General features: G+C 39.0%; 1 protein-coding gene across 5 annotated transcripts in view; it reads left to right on the plus strand.

The window, feature by feature from the left end:
- FYN (FYN proto-oncogene, Src family tyrosine kinase) overlaps positions 1-16,874 on the plus strand; it is a 300,014-nt gene that overhangs the window by 81,943 nt on the left and 201,197 nt on the right. The gene's annotated exons all lie outside the window — the stretch shown is intronic.

Raw genomic sequence — 16,874 nt, forward strand, 5'->3', positions numbered from 1 at the left:
GATTGTACTATCCTCTGTCCAGTAGGTCATACCTTCCTCACATGGAAAATTCCAATATAATGAAAAGATTTCTAAACTTGTCCTTCTTTCAAGCAAACTGTGGTAGAATTAAAGTCTTAACACATAATTTGAGCAAACTCTGGTGTTCATTTTTAAGAAGATTTGACCTAGATTGTGTCTAGGCTTTCTGTCAAGACAAGGCCTGGTTCCTAAATGAGGTTAATGCAATAAGACTGCTCCTGACAGTGGGCATTTTATGAACCAGGGTCATTTCCCTGGCTGTTGTTTCATAGACCCTTTTTCTTATTTGTTGTTTTTTTCCTATAGTGCGTCAAATATCTGCCATATGTTGTTGCTATACTAGGCCTTTGCAAAAGGCACTTGAATGAGAAAATATGTAGTTCATTGGGCGTTTGGTAACAGGCATTTTGAACTTAGGCCAGCAGAAAATTAGAAGTGTTCTGATGATTGCCAACCTACAAGTTGCGGAAAATGCAAACTGTTCAAATTTGAAAAGTACAGAGCCAACTTTGTGGCTTGGAAACAACCTAGAGCATTGAGATGATGGTTTGAAATAACTGTAGAACATGCTAATATGACATGCCACGTAGGTGTATTACTGCAGATTTAAATTATTCACGTGGTTCTGAGGAAATAGGAAAAAAAATTGTGGTGAAGCAGTAATTCTGTATGTCAATGGATCTCTGAGCTTATCATCCTGAGTACTTCCTCCTAATGTGCTGGGATCTTTTCTCTAAGCTAGTTAACATCATGTGGAAACCAGGAAAAACCAAATGAATAAAGAATCTTTATCGTTCAGATTGGGATATATAGTTAGAAAGACAACCTTTAGAGCTGGTCCATTAATGTATACGTGTATATATACATATATACATATTGCACACATACATATGTATACACATAGTGGTGTCCTAAAAACCTACTGGACTAAGACTTTTGGGCCACCCTCTGTGTATGTGTATGAATGTGTCTATATGTATGTAAGTGCATATGTGTGTATTGTAGCCACATATACATATAGATAAATACACGTAAGTGCATACATGCCTATATGTGCATACATACATGGCATATGTGTATATGTACATACATACACACATGCATGTATACATACATAGTCTATAACTTCTCTAACCAGAAGAAGAGTAAGTATGTTTTATCAACAGTCACCTGGATCTAAAGGTCATTATGGTTCATCTGAATGTTGGTGCCTTTTGGTGTTTTCATTTGTATTTTGTTGTTGCTCAGTCATTTCAGTCCTGTCTGACTCTGTGACCCCATTTGGGGTTTTCTTGGCAAAGATACTGCAGTGGTTTGCTGTTTCCTTCTCTAGCTCATTTTACAGGGGAAGACACTGAGGCAAACAGGGCTAAGTAACTTGCCCAGGGTCACACAGCTAGTAAGCATCTGAGGCCAGATTTGAACTCAGATCTTCCTGACTTCAGGCCCATGCACCAACTCCTTTATTTTACCTATGAGGAAACTGAGGCCTAAGGGAGGTCTCTATAGCTTTACTTATATCTATCTAAGCATGCTTACATGCGTGTGTATACATATATGTATGTATGTTTCTATGCCTTGGAAAGATGCAGCGGATAGACAATGAGCTGAACTCAAACGTTGAGCAGAAGGAGGAGTAAGGGCTGAATTGATTTTTGGACATTTCGTTGCTTCATCAGTATTCTACCAGTGATGCTTTATTTCTCTGAGTTACGAAATGCCATCATGTCTATGGGAGTAAAGTTTTGAATGACCCAAAGGGTAATAGCAATGCACACTGGGCATGAATATGCCACAGAGGATTAGTAATAAAGAATTCTTTCTATAGGGAAAGTCTTGCAAAGGGTATCATCAGAGAGATATTTAACCAGAAAAGGAATCACCTAGTTAAAGCAAGGGTAAAACCAATGTTGACCCAATATGTTTCGTTGTTGTCCATACAGTGTCAAGAGCCCTAGAGGAAGGAGACTAAGGACAAGAGAAGGCATGACTGGTTGGTAAAATGCTCTTTGGAGGGAGTACCTGCATCAGTTAGACCAAAGTATGCCATTGACTGATAGATGCAGAGATGGTTTTTATAAATCTTTTGCTGAGGGGAAGAAGTAGGCCTATGGGTCAGCTTTTCTTGACATTCATTCGAACTTTGGGGAGGAGGGTCAGAAATACCACCGACGATTTTCCCCAGGCTTTTGGTGCTTTTCAGAAATCTTGATAATCAGTCCCTCAGTACTCTCAAATTTGTGTTACTTTTGGTGTGAACATCTTCCATGCATGCTTAGTCTAATCTGGCTGCTCTTATCTTATTTTCTTTCCCTCCATTTCTATTTATTTCTTTATGCAGTACGTCGAGGACTGTGATGTTAGATTCCGAATTTGGAAGCTCTACTACAATTGATGAAGAAAATGATTTGTTGTAGATTTGTTGAAAGACTTTTTTCAATTTTTCATCCGTTTGTTGTCTTCCTTCCAATTTAATCTTTAAATGCTCTTGATAGCATCCGACTTAATTATGTCTCTTGCCAAGATTTCTGAAAATTTGCTTTCCTCTGTACTGCTTCTCCCTATTTTATCTTCTGATGCAGCTCAGAATATTCCATCATCCCCACCTATATTTTTTTAAATTTACCAAAGATTTTTGCTTTTATACCATAGTCAGTTCCTAATACTCCTCCCCCGTATCGTCTCTCTCTCTCTATTAAAACAAGGAAAAAGCGTTCAGAAAAATGAGGTGTCATAATGACCGTGTGTGGAAAGCATATGCAATATTTTTTATCCACAGTCCACAGCCTCTCTAACAAGAGAAAGGAACAAAGGTTCATCAACAGCCATAATCTGATATTCAGTCAGTCAATAAGCATTTATTAAGTACCTACTATGTGCCAGGCGCTGTGCTAAGCACTGAGAACACAAAGAAAAGCAAAAGACAAGCCTGCTTTCAAGGAGCTGGCAATCTATTGGAGAAACAACAATTAAAGAAATATGTACAGACAGACTATATTCAGAATAAATAACAAATAAGGGGAGTTGCTAGAGTTAAGGGGGATTGGGAAAGTCTTCCTGGAGAAGGTAGGATTTCAGTTGGGACTTGAAGGAAGCCAGAGAAGGCAAACAACAAGGTGACCAGTGTCACTGGATCAAAGAGGAGGGTGTGTAAAGTGTCCAAAGAGTAGAAAGGTGATAGGTGGCTGAGGGTGAAGAGGTTATTGTTAAATGATGATTGTTAGGGGAACCACAGGTTTCTAGGGGTGACCGCCGTGGCCCCAAAATACCTACACGCCGGGCCCCGCCAAAAGAATTCGACTCAAGCCTTCTCAGCCAAGGGAAAAGAGAAAGTTTATTAAGGATTCACCATAATGGGCTGTCTTAAGAAATCCCCCCCTTTGTGACGCCTGCTTCCACAAGCGGGCCAGATTCAACCTACTGAGCTAGATTGAAACTGAGCCCCTTCATGGAGGCAAGATGGAGATTATATACACGAAGATTGTAGGAGGGATTGAGGGGTGGTCTGGGGTGACTAGAGGAGGGGTTTAGGGAGGGTCTTGAGGGGAAGTCTAAGGAGGATAAGGTGAGGTCTGAGTCCAGGAACCAAGAGAATGGGATTAAGGGCAGGAAGTTCCTGAAGGAATATCTATAGTATCAAGGTTTGGAAGTAACTGAAGGCATGCATATCTATAGTAAAAATAGAAGGCAAGGTTTAGGTAGAGATTTGGGCCTAATGATAATGTGAGGCTTGTGGCCTTAGGGAAAGGCCAGATCTAGTTGGAAGATTCAAGGACAGTTCAAGGGGGCTCCCAGAGACTGTGCCCTCATCAAGGGGGTATGGCCCACGGAGGGCAGAGGTGTTATGAAAGATTCTAGTTGCCAAACAAAAGATTTTATAAGGATTTAGGGGAAAAGTTAATTAGTTTAGTATATCTTTTAGGTTTGTTTTCATTTATATTATTGTGTAGAATTCTAAGATCATAGATCAAGTTCAACCACCTCATTTACAGATGAGGAAATTGAGGCATATGGAAATTAGGTGACTTATCCAGCTTGGTGTCATAGAGCTAGTAAGTGTCTGAGACAGTCTATGAATCCACATCTTCCAGACTTCAAGGCCAGTGCCCTATTCAGTGCTCTCATCGTGTATAATTCTCCTGGCTCTGATAGTTTTAACTAGGTAAGTTCATGCAAGTATTCCATTATATTCATATACCATAATTTGTTGAAGCACTCCCCCAATCAATATTAACCAAGTGTTTTTTTTTCCCTCTAGTTCTTTCTTCTATAAAAATGTGCTGCCATGAATATTGGGGACTTTCTATAATTTACCTTCTTGGGGTATAGACATGCTTATTAGTAGGATTACTAGGTTTAGTATCTTTTTCATATAATTTCAATTTTTACCCCTGACTGGCTGGACCAGTTCATAGTTTCACCAACAGTATACTGTACCTATCTCCCATAAATCCTTTCAACATTGACTATGCCCATCTTTTATCATCTTTGCCAAAGTGTTTGCTGTGAGGTAAAACCCCAATGTTGTTTTAATTTGCATTTATCTTATTACTAATGACTTGGAAATGTTTTTTTTTTTTCACAGAGTTGTTGATAGTTTATATTTCTTCTTTGGAAAACTGTTCACATCCTTTGATATCTACTGGAGAATGGCTCCTATTCTTGTGTATTTGTATTAGTGATCAGACTTTTGTTAAAGATATTTGATGCAAAGATTTTTCCCCCTACTTGAAAACTATTGTTATTCTTTTTTTCTTTATGTAAAAGCTAATAAATTTTGTATAATTGAAATAACCTATTTGTCTTTTATAATCTCCTCTATCCTAGTTTTAGTTACAAATTATCCTCTAAATATTGTTGTGAAAAGTACTGCCTTCTGTCCTTCTAACTTTTTTTAATGTGATCTTTTATATTTATTTAGCATATCCATTTTCAGCTTATATATGATATATGGTATACATACCATATATGGTATAAGAAGCTTGTCTACATCTAATTTCTCTCAAACTGCTTTCCAATTTTCCTAGCAATTCTTAATGAATAGGAAGTCTTTCCCCTGACATTTTATGTCCTGTAGCGTTCCCAGAAGGTTTTGAAAATGAGTTTCTGGTGTTTCTTTTACCTGTTATGTCTCTGGTTAGCAAGGAGATCCAATATTCTCCAGTTAAGATAGCTTTGAGGTTCTCTTCTATACCTCTTTTTAGACATTCCTTTATATTTCAGTTAAACTTCCATAGGAAATGATGGTAGTCTTTGTTGGTATCTTTTTTTTTCCATCCAAGTCAGAACTTCCTGACTTCGGTGATTCTGTTATCTCATTGATGTGACCACACCCTCCACAGGTACAGATTGGAACTCACCCATGCTTTCACATCCTCTAGGATTCTTATCTGTGTTCGCTCAAAGATCCTCCACAGAAGATCCATCTAGTGTGCTTGAGGAACTTCTCTAAGTCAGTTAACGTTTCCGGGGTAAAAAATGGAACCCTCAAGCTGTCCCTCTCTTACCCCATGCGCTTGCTTCTTTTTGGATTGTACATTTCCTCAGCAATACTGCTCTTATGCCATTTCTTGAGTATAGTTCAATGTTTCTAATACTGAGTATAATATTTTATAATTCATGTAAATATGATTTAATATAATAATTTAACAATATTTTATAATTTATAATAATTTGCTTATCCATAATATAAATATATTTAAATATATACATAAATATATATATATAAATATAATATAAATATGATACTTCTAGTACTGTGGCAATGACGTGCTCCTACCGATGATGTACGTTTAAAGTAGTTCAGATTGGAGCTATTTTAATTGTACCTCATAATCTTACTCTCATCTTCATCCCCTCTTTTAATTTGCTGCTGATTTAGAACTTTGCTTTAACTAGTCAAAGGCTTGATTTCATACAGACAGCAGACCTCAGTGACTTCCCACTTCAGCCACCCGTCATTTTCTGTTTCTTACCATAGTCAGTTTCATTTTTTTTGTGCGATGTTATTCCGTGCTCACCGTGTTCCATGGCTTCCAGCTCCTTTTCCGATTAAATTATTCTCCATCATCACCAGCATTTATATAGCACTTTAACCTACGCAAAATGCTTTGCGAATATTCTCATTTTGTCCCTACAACACCCCCGGGAGGGAGGCGCTCTCACTATCCTCATTTTTCGAGGTTAAGTGACTTGCCCGAGGTGACCTAGGTAATGAGTATCAGAGGCATGGGCACTAGCCATTTCAGAGGCACCGAGATGGGAGACGGATGGAACCCAGCATCACCTCTACGCCAGGAGGCGGCACCGGAATAGAATTTTGTGGAGTGGTGAGCGATGCTAACCTATAAATGGGAACGATCATAATGTATTCATGTAGACTCAAGTATTTTATGAGCAGGTCTATCTGCCTCAAATAAAAATATTTTATAGCACCATATTGTCTTTCATCCAACAATCTTGAAGTGTTTTAGGCCCTAGTTAATTCTCCAAATACTTCTCTCTGAGATCGGCAAGAGATATTATCCCATTTTATAGATGTGGAATTTAAGGCTGCGACGGGCTAAGTGATGTACTCCAAGTTAATGCTGGTAGGAGGACACCTGTTTTCCAGCTTCCTTTTTGACTGATAGTGTGCTTTTATGACCAGGGAAGTCACGTAGCCACCAAATGTCTGATGTGGCAACCCCGCAGGATAGGAATCACATTCATTTCCAGACAGATTTAGAATGGTCTTTTAAAGTCCATAGTAAGTCTAAATAATCCAGTGACAATGAGGAATTGTGAATAGAGATCCCAAAACCAGGAAGATCTGGGTTCAAGTCCTACCTTTGACGCATAGCGGCTGTGTGACCCTGGGACACAGAGTTATTTAATCACTTATTGCTCTAGGCAGCGCTACTAGATATGGTAGAGAATGTATTGACGCATGTTGCCTGGCATATAGTAAGTGCTTAATAACGTTTATCGGCTACTTTGCATCAGTGGGGGAAGTTTCTGACCTGGGAGTTTGCTGTGCCAATGAAAGGACAGATCTAGTCCCTATCCCTATCCTAAATAATGGAGTTATGTTTGTAACCATGTAGAACAACCTCTCTTCCCTATAAACACCCCACAGACCAGTATGAAACATAGACCCAACAGATGGAGAAAGCAAATGAATGGTTTGTCTATAGATAGCACAGGAGACAGATCCAGGTCTGCCAGACTCTCCTCTTCCTCTGCCACAGGGGCCCCTAACACATCTCCTCTGACGATAGCATCTTCAGGCTTTGCTTTCTACACTCCATGTTCCTATTTCCTTGCCATCTGCTGCTGCCTGCCTGTTACATTCCACAGCTCACCAGCCCTGGGATCTCTACCACCTGCCCCTTTTTAATAATCAACACCATTTTCCTGGAGGCACCAACGCTCCATCCAACACAGTTCCCTTCGGTCATAGTAGCAATGACAGCTAGCATTTATGTAGCACCTTATGGTTTGCAAAGTGCTTTACATATGCTATCGCATTTGGTCTTCACGACAAACCCCCGAGATAGGTGCTATTACTATCCCCATTTTGCAGACGTGAAAACTGAGGCCGTGAGAGGTGAAGAGTCTAGTGTTCAGAGTCACACAGCTAGTCAATTCCTAGACAGGATTTGAAATGGTCTTTCCAGCTCCCACCCAGGTCAACACTGTCCAATGGAACACCTGGTAGCCTTAGTTAATTAGTTGGCAACAAGTCTTTGAGCAATTTTTCCCAAACAAGTTTGCCTCCATGCCTGCCTGACAAAAACCACAAATCACAGATTATTAGAACTGGGAGGAACTTCATAAATCATCTGCTCCAGCCTTGTCGTTTTACAGATGAGGAAACCGAAGTCAACAGACTCGGTCGTACTGGAAATAACCCAGAGCTTCTCACTGGAAGGAGTGTAAGGCTCCTTGAAAAGGCTCCTCTCAAGCTGAGGGCTGTTAAGTGGTTTTAATCCTTTACTTTCCTCTAACATCTAATACCTGGATAGACAGCCTCCATCAGGCAAGATTCTCTGTAGCTAACAGCACAATCAAGGTATATACAAAGAAAGGACTCCTTTAGATCCCAGACTTCCCTGACAGTCCTTCCCAAGTTATAATAGACTAATTGGTTTAAATCACCTAGTTGAAAAGAGTTTCCCTGCATAAAGAAAGGACAGCTTATACAGTCCCGTTGAATGAAAATTTTTTGAATGAATCAATTAGTGAGTGCCTGCTATGTGCAAAGCACTGTGCTAAATAAAGACTGGGGATTTGTCGTTGTCCAGTTGTGTCTGATTCTTTATGACTGCATTTGGCATTTTCTTGGAAGAGATACTGAAGTGGTTTGCCATTACTTTCTTCAGCTCATTTTCTAAATGAGGAATCAGGGTTAAGTGACTTGCCCAGGGTCATACCTCTAGTAAATGTCTGAGGTTGGATTTGAACTCAGGAAAATGAGTCTTCCTGACTCCAGCCCTGGTGTTTTACCCACTGTGCCACCTAGCTGCCCAAACACAAGGAATACAAATAGAAAATACAGTCCGTGCTCTCAAGGAGCCCATGTTCTAAAGGGAAAAATGACACATGGGGTGTTTCTGCTTCAAGTCAGATGGAAGGTACTTAGGGTTAATGCCTCTTCTCTAATTTCATTTCCACTGATAAAATCATAGCAGTTTCCGATGTTGAACTATTTGAAATGATGTCTCTGCAAATAGATGTACTGCTTTACCTCTCCTTGGTATGTGTCTTTTTCCAAACTTACTATTTACACAGTTGCCAATAGCCATAGCTCTGAAGCTTAATGCCTTTGCAGACCACCTCTGCCCACTCTTGCTTGCCATCACAAAACAAGTCAACAACTTGCCTGGTCTTATTTTTTATGAGACACCCAAGAATCATAATGAGGACTGGCAGGGAGCCTAGGAGCCACCTAGTCCAATTTTCCACTTCTGACATTCCTTACAGTGGATTTCTGTGGCCTGCGTGAACACTGTCAGTGACAGGAAGCTCACCACTTAACGTGGCTGCCAGTTCCATTTTCAAATAATTCTGTTTCCTAGAAAGTTCTTCCTTAAATTGACTTCCGTTAGTTCTTCTACCTAGTACGTCTAATCTCTCTTCCATGTGACAGCCCTTCAGCTATTTGAAGATGTGTACCATCCATTCAAATGAGACAATATTTGTAAAAAGTGCTTAGCACAGTATCATATGCATGATAGGTGCTATATAAATTCTTATCATCTTCCTCCTCCTTTTCCTTTCTCAAATCCTAAAGTATTTTCTTCCAGGCTAACCATGAACTTCGCTTCTTTTAACCACTCTCATGCAATGTTTTCTGACACTCTTCACCATTCTCTTCTTCTTGTGGATGCTTTAAGAGGCATATTGTCCAGGACTAGGGAGGTCATAGCTCTGCTATGGTCTGGGTTGTCAGACCACCTCCAGAGTACTCTGTTCAGTTATGGGCGCCTTGTTTTAGAAAGGATTTTGATAAGCTGGGGAGCATCCAAAGGGAATGAGGTCAGGAGGTGGGGAGTGAGAGGATTGGAAACTGTATCATACTGGGATTAATCAAAGGACCTGGGGTTGTTTAGCCTAGATTTGCAATAGGGATGGGGAGCTCGACCACTGTTGTCAAATATTTGAAGGACTTTCCTGAGGAAGATGGATTAGACTCATTTTCCTTGTCCTACAGAGTGCAGAACTAGGAACAATGGGTACAAATTTCAAGAGATGAAGATTTTGGTTCAGTGTAAGGAGATGCATTTCCCAAAGTGGGAAGGGCTATCCAGACATGTAGTGAGTTTATTGCTCCGTCATCAAAGGTCATTACCTGAGGGCTGCATGAGTGCTTGTTGGGAATGTAGAGAAAATTACTAGGAAGGTTGGATCTGATGCCCTTTTTGGTCTCTCTCAACTCTGTGATTCTGCTTTATCACTACTTCTCTTAATAGAGGATGTCAGCATTGAAAATAGTTCTTCAGTTACAGTCTAACAATAATCGGGGTGGAGAACTTAATGCACACCTGGAACTTATACAGAATTCACTGTGACTCTTAATGCAGTCTAAGATTACAATGGCTTTTTTTTTTTTTTGGCATCCTCATTACACTGTTGACACATGGAGCTTTCAGTCAGTTCTCAGGTCCTGTACTTATATAGCTGATTAAAAAAAAAACAAACCAAAACCTATAGTTCTGTCTGTAGGTTTATACCTATTAACTTACATCTGATGGTTTGGGATCATCTTCCTAGTTTAAAAAAAAGTGTATATAAACTATTAAAGCATAAAATTGCACTGACTTTTGAGACACCCTGAGCGTATGTGTACATATGCATAGATACATATTTCTTTGTACCTGTGTGTACAATTTTTTTTCTTTGTTTTTGTTTTTAAATTTATTTCGTTTAACAAATTAACAAAAACTTATTTTCACTACACTGCATTACAAAAGAGAGAAAAATAAAACCCTTGTAACAATATTCATAATTAAGCAAAAAAAAAAATTACCACATTGGCCATGTCCAAAAAATTAATCTGTAACCCAAGCCCATCACCTCTCCATCAGGAAGTAGATATCCCCACATCAATATTTTCTTTTCATTTTAAATAATACTTTATTTTTCTAATTATATGTAAAAACAAATTTTAATATTTGTTTTTCACAATTTTGAGTTCCTAATTTTCTCTCTCCCTGACTCCTTTTTCTTTCCTTGAGACAGCAAGTAATTTGATATAGGTTATACATGTGCAATCATGTAAAACATTTCCATATTAGTCATGTTGTGGAAAAAAAAAAACACAGACAAAACAAACCATGAAAAAATAAAGTGAAAAATGATATGCCTCAATCTACATTCAGACTCCATCAGTTCTTTCTCTGGAGGGGGATAGCATTTTTCATGATGCATCCTTTGGAATTATCTTGGATCATTATATTGCTGAAAATAGCTAAGTCATCCACAGTTGTTTATTGTATAACTATGTTGTACACTGTACTGTGTGCAATGTTCTCCTGGTTCTGCTCACTTCACTCTGCATCAGTTTATGTAAGTCCTTCCAGGTTTTTCTGAAAGCATCCTGCTCATCATTTCTTACAGCACAATACTATTCTATCACAATCACATACTACTACTTGTTCAGCCATTCCCCCAATTGATGGGCATCCCCTCAGTTTCAAATTCTTTGCCACCACAAAAAAGCTGCTGTAAGTATTTTTGTGCAAATAGTTTCCTTTTAAAAAAAAATCTCTTTATGATATAGACCTAGTAGTGGTATTGCTGGGTCAAAAGGACCGCACAGATTTGTAGCCCCTTAGGCATAGTTCCAAATTGTTCTCTAGAATGGTTGGATCAGTTCACAACTCCAGCAACAGTGCATTAATGTTCCAATTTTCCCACATCCCCTCCAACATTTATCATTTTCCTTTTCTGCCATATTAGCCAATCTGATAGGTGTGAGGTGGTATCTCAGTTGTTTTAATCTGCATTTCTCTAATCAATAGTGATTTAGAGCACTTTTCTCATATGACTGTAGATAGCTCTCGTTTCTTCATTTGAAAACTGCCTGTTCATATCCTCTGACCATTTATCAATTGGGGAATGACTTGTATTCTTATAAATTTGACTCAGTTCTCTATATATTTGAAAAATGAGACCTTTTTTGCTACAAAAAAATTTCCTCAGCTTTCTGCTTTCCATCTATCTTGGCTGCATTGGTTTTGAATTTTTAAAAAATGTAATATAATCAAAATTATCTATTTTATGTCTCATAATGCTCTCTATCTCTTGTTTGGTCACAAAGTCTTCCTCTATCCATAGATCTGACAGATAAACTATTCCATGCTGCCCTAATTTGTTTATGATATCACACTTTATATCTAAATCATGTACCCATTTTGATCTTATGTTGGTATATGGTGTGAGATGTTAGTCTATGTCTAATTTCTGCCAAATTGCTTTCCAATATTCCCAGTAGATTTTTGTCAAATAGTGAGTTTTTGTCCCAAAAGCTGGGGTCTTTGGCTTTATCAAACACTAGATTACAATGCTAATTTACTATTGTGTATTTTGTACCTAATTGATTCTACTGATCCACCACTCTATTTTCTCTTATCCTATTCCAGATTCACATCAATATATTTTTGAACCTTGATTTTGCCATCTAAAAACTAGTAAGGAGGTACCTGTTTTTATTGAATATAAATAGATCACTAATTCATATCGGTAGAGGTATTTTTCATAGTAACCATTAGCTAATGCTATAAGAGATAAACCTGCGGATCACCAATGGGACATAGACCTTGATTTGAGAAAAAGTGTAAGAGAAATATTCTTTTCTGCCCCATGTCCTTAAGCTTCCTTCTAAAAAATGGCCTTTCTCTCTTCCTGAATTCCCGTTAAATTTGAGAGCTCTCTGATGGTAGTTATATTTTGTGCCTTGTATTCTAGCTTTGTGTGTAATTTTTCCCTACCTTGCACATTTCTCCATCAATATGCATACTTACATAAATGCACTAGATTGTAAACTCCTCAAGGGCTTAAACTGTCTCATATTCCCCTCCTTAAGCTCATAGGATTTAGAGCTGGAGGGGAACTAGTTCAACCCCCTCTTGCTCAAGTAGGGGAAGAAGTACTAGCCTTGGAATCAGAAGAATCCTGTGTTAGAATTCCCCTTCTAGGGGCAGCTAGGTGGCGGAGTGAGTAGAGTGCCAGCCCTGGAGTCAGGAGGACCTGAGTTCAAATGTGGCCTCAGATACTTGACACACTAGCTGTGTGACCTTGGGCAAGTCACTTAGCCCCAATTGCCCTGCCTTCCCCCCTAAAAAAAACCAACAAAAATTCTCCTTCTAGCATTTTTTAGCTGAATAACCATACTATAGTCGTATAGATTCTCAGAGCCTCAGTTTCTTCATTTGTTAAAATAGGGATGATGCTACCTATAATTACCACAAAGGATTGTTGGAAAAGTCAAAAGTAATAATGTATGCAAAGTGATTTATATGTGTAAAAGCACTATGTAACTGTCAACTAGTAGTAGCCATAAGCAGAACTAGATTTGAACCCAGGCCCTGAATCCAAATCCAACCAATGCTGCCTTTTACATTTTTGTATTTCCCATACCACTTGGCACAGTTTAGACATATAGTAAGTGCTCTATGAATGTCAATTGAATCAAGCTGGGATAATTCCCCCAAAGAGGACCAAACATTTCTCCATCTATGTAATACATTATTTGTGTGCAATACATTATTTATATACTTTCATTTAAAAATCTCAAACATCATGATGTGTGTGCAGCAAGAAAATATTTCTATTAATTACTCTATGTCATGATACATCTAAAAGCCCTTCACTTTTACATCTAAATGCTATGAATTTAGTTAAAATTAATGTCTTTCTACTCACATTCTTGAGTTTTGTCTTCCAGGTGAGTCAGAAACCAACAAAGAATATGAAACAAAATCAAATGAAATAATTGTAAGGCAGTTAGCACAGCACCTGGCATATAGTAGGCACTTATTAAAAGATGGTTCCCTTCCTCCTTTCAAACCACATCTCATAGCATGAGGAAGATGAGTGTAGGCCACGTTGCTGAAGGTGAGGCCTGAGTATTAAAAATTAATGAGAACTTCTTCGTGCAGCAAATACAAAAAGGCTTGCTCATTGGTTGATTGGTTGGTTGTAGAAGACTGAGGGCAGTGCTATTTGCAAGATGCATCAGCTGGTGCTAATCTGAATCTGTTCCCAGTGCCAAGCAACTCCAATTATTCCTTGGTAAACAAACTTTTATTCATTGAGGAGCCATCACTTGCCAATGGCCCACACAATTATATAGCGGAAGGAGAACAATTAATACATTGTGGAAATATTTTAAAACAAGTCAGCAACTGATTGTGGCTAGCAGGAGGGCTATCAGACCAGAGTTGGGCTTTTGCTGAAAACTGTGTTTCAAATATGGCACACAGCACATGACTGATCTGAAGTGAATGAAATTTTTTTGTTTAAATATAAACTACCTGGTAGCGAATCTGACAGCAATTGTTTTCTATGACTGACAAATTAGAAAGAGGGGTGTGTGTGTGTGTGTGTGTGTGTGTGTGCGTGTGCATGCGCATGCGTGTGTGTGTGTGTGTGTGTGTGTGTGTATTTCAATTTTAAGTAGCCATAATGGGGCAGTGACCTGTTTTTTGAGCTCCAGACTTAAGAGAAACATTGGGGTGACTTGAAAGGCTTTAGACTGAATTGGATTACCAGAAAGATTTACTGCTCATGTAGAAGATAACTTAAGAATGTTTTCCCTGGCCATTACCATGAAATACGTAGGTTTTTTTTTTCCACAAGATTGACAACAACAGGCATTCACATCCCATGACAAATTGCCATCATAATTTAATTTAGTCCGGGTGACCCCTGAATACTAACAATAAAGGTCTTCTAGGAATCAGAGAAGTATTTCGGACTTCAGTGACAGCAGAAGAGCCCTTTTTGGACCTATCATAGTGACAGAAGAGAGAAGCATTTGGCTGATTAGCTTTGCTCTCGTTTATCATCCTTCCCTTTTACTCTGAATGTTGATCTTCCAATCAGAGTGTTTAATTATTTATCTCAGAGGGTCTTCTTTTTGTGTTGTGGGAGCCAGGTAAGATTTTGGTTAAAGAAGCTATTTTACCTTATTTTTGTTACTCTTTTGGAGTTCACTTTTTGTGTTTAGCCACAATTATCCACGGGCGATTTGGATTGTTGTAATTTATTTGCAGTGAAATAAAATCAGTTGCCACCATTTAATGGGATTGCTATGATTAGCATGAAGACATCCCAACTCCCAAATGTGCTAGACTATTTGAACTACTCAAAGGGCTGCCAAGGGAGGCAGGGTTAGATAGATAGATAGGATAGATGAAAGAGATGATAGACAGACAGACAGACAGATAGATAACTTATTAGTGCTTACTAATGTGCTAGGCACTATCTAAAGTATTGAGAATACAAATAAAGTGGCTCTCCCAGGGAAGGGAAGGGAACAAGCATTTTTATAAGTGCCTACTATGTGCCAGGCACTGTGCTAAGTGCTTTTTGCAAATATGATCTCATTTGATCTTATAGTTAAATGCTGTTATTATACGTCGTTTTACAGATGAGAAACCTCAGGCAAACAGGGGCTAAGTGACTTGTGAAGGGTCACATAGCTAATAAGTATCTGAGGCTAGATTTGAACTTAGGTCTTCCTCATTCCTGGTCCAGTTTCCACCTAGGAAACAAGGGCCTCAGGGAAAAGATTTATCCACATATGTATGTAACATGTAGAAAATTAATGAATAAATTTGAAATTATAGATTTAGAGCTGGGAGTGACCTTATCAGGCTTATTTTATGGATGAGCAAGCTGAGGTCCAGAGAGATTTGTGTGATTTGGCCACACAACTAGCAAGCGTCTGGGGTAGGATTGGTACTGGGGTCTTCCTGAGTCTAAGTCCAGCGCTCTAGCCATTACCCCAGTAGGATGACCTCAAAAGTTAGTGCTGCTTTCCCTAAGTAAGGCACCCTTAAGATAAGGGTTAGGCTTCTTCCTAGAGCTTACCCAGCCCCAGTGGCTGGAAGTCATAGCAGTCAGGAAGTGATAAGTTCAAATATGGCCTCAGATTCCTACTAGCCATGTGACCCACGGCAAGTCACTTAATGGCTGTCTGCCTCAGTTTCCTCATGTGTGACATGAGGATAATAATTGTACCTCCTAGGGTTGCTGCGAAGATAAAATGATATAACAATAATAATTACTATATAGATGCTATCTTCTTCATCATCATCATCGTCATTAAAAGGGAAGCCAGGGCAGCTAGGTGACACAGTGAGTAGTACACCGGCCCTAGAGTCAGGAGGACCTGAGTTCAAATCCGGCCTCAGACCCTTGACACATGTACTAGCTGTGTGACCTTGAGCAAATCACTTAACCCCAATTGCCCTGCCAACAAAAGGGGGGAAGCTTACTTTTAGTCAGTGAAATCAATTAACGAGCATTTTTTGTCTTTGTCTCTACCTCCCTCTCTGACTCTGTCTCTTCTCTGTCTGTCTCTGTCCCTCTGGCTCCCTCTGTCTGTCTGTCTGTCTCTCTCTGTCACTGTCTCTGTCTCTCTATTCTCACATACATAGTTGTGGATGTGTTATCTTCCTCACTAGAAAGTGAACTCCTTGAGAATAAGGAATCCGTGCCTTTCTTTCTATCTCAGAACTTATCCAGTGCCTGCCACATAGCAAGCAATTAAAAAATACCAACTTGTTCCTTGACAAGACCTGTCAGAGTTTGTTCTTTATTGAAGTAGCCTTGCAGAATCTAGCATCACCTACCTCTGAAGGATGCCATAATGAAGCATTGAAATAGAATTTTAATGTAGGGATTAGGGGAAAAAAATCATAAACAAACTAGGAAGCTTTTTTAAAAAAAAAAGGTCAGTTTGGTTAAACATTGACAAGAATTACCAGTTTTTTCTGTTTGTTTTGTTTTGGTTTTTTTCTATACTTAAATTTCTTTGGTATAGGGAACTATATTCTCAAGTGGAGTTGACAGGGAGCCTTTGGGGTTTATTTAATGGGGCGGGGTTGGGATGACTCTATCAGACCTGTTCTTTAGGAAGATTATTTTGACAGCTGAGTGGAGAATGGTTTTGGAGTAGGTAGAGACTTGAGGCAGGGAGACCAACCAGATGACTATTGTAATAATCCAGGTAGATAGGGATGAGGTAAGAGGAGAGAAGGGGATGGGAGAGATGTGAAAGGAGTATGTTAACTCCCTCCACCTATGCAGATTGTAGTTTGTAGTCTTGGAACCTCACCTGGGGCACAGAAAGGTGCCACACA

This window comes from Trichosurus vulpecula, chromosome 7, assembly GCF_011100635.1.
Source record: "Trichosurus vulpecula isolate mTriVul1 chromosome 7, mTriVul1.pri, whole genome shotgun sequence".
In the NCBI taxonomy this organism is placed as follows: Eukaryota; Metazoa; Chordata; class Mammalia; order Diprotodontia; family Phalangeridae; genus Trichosurus; species Trichosurus vulpecula.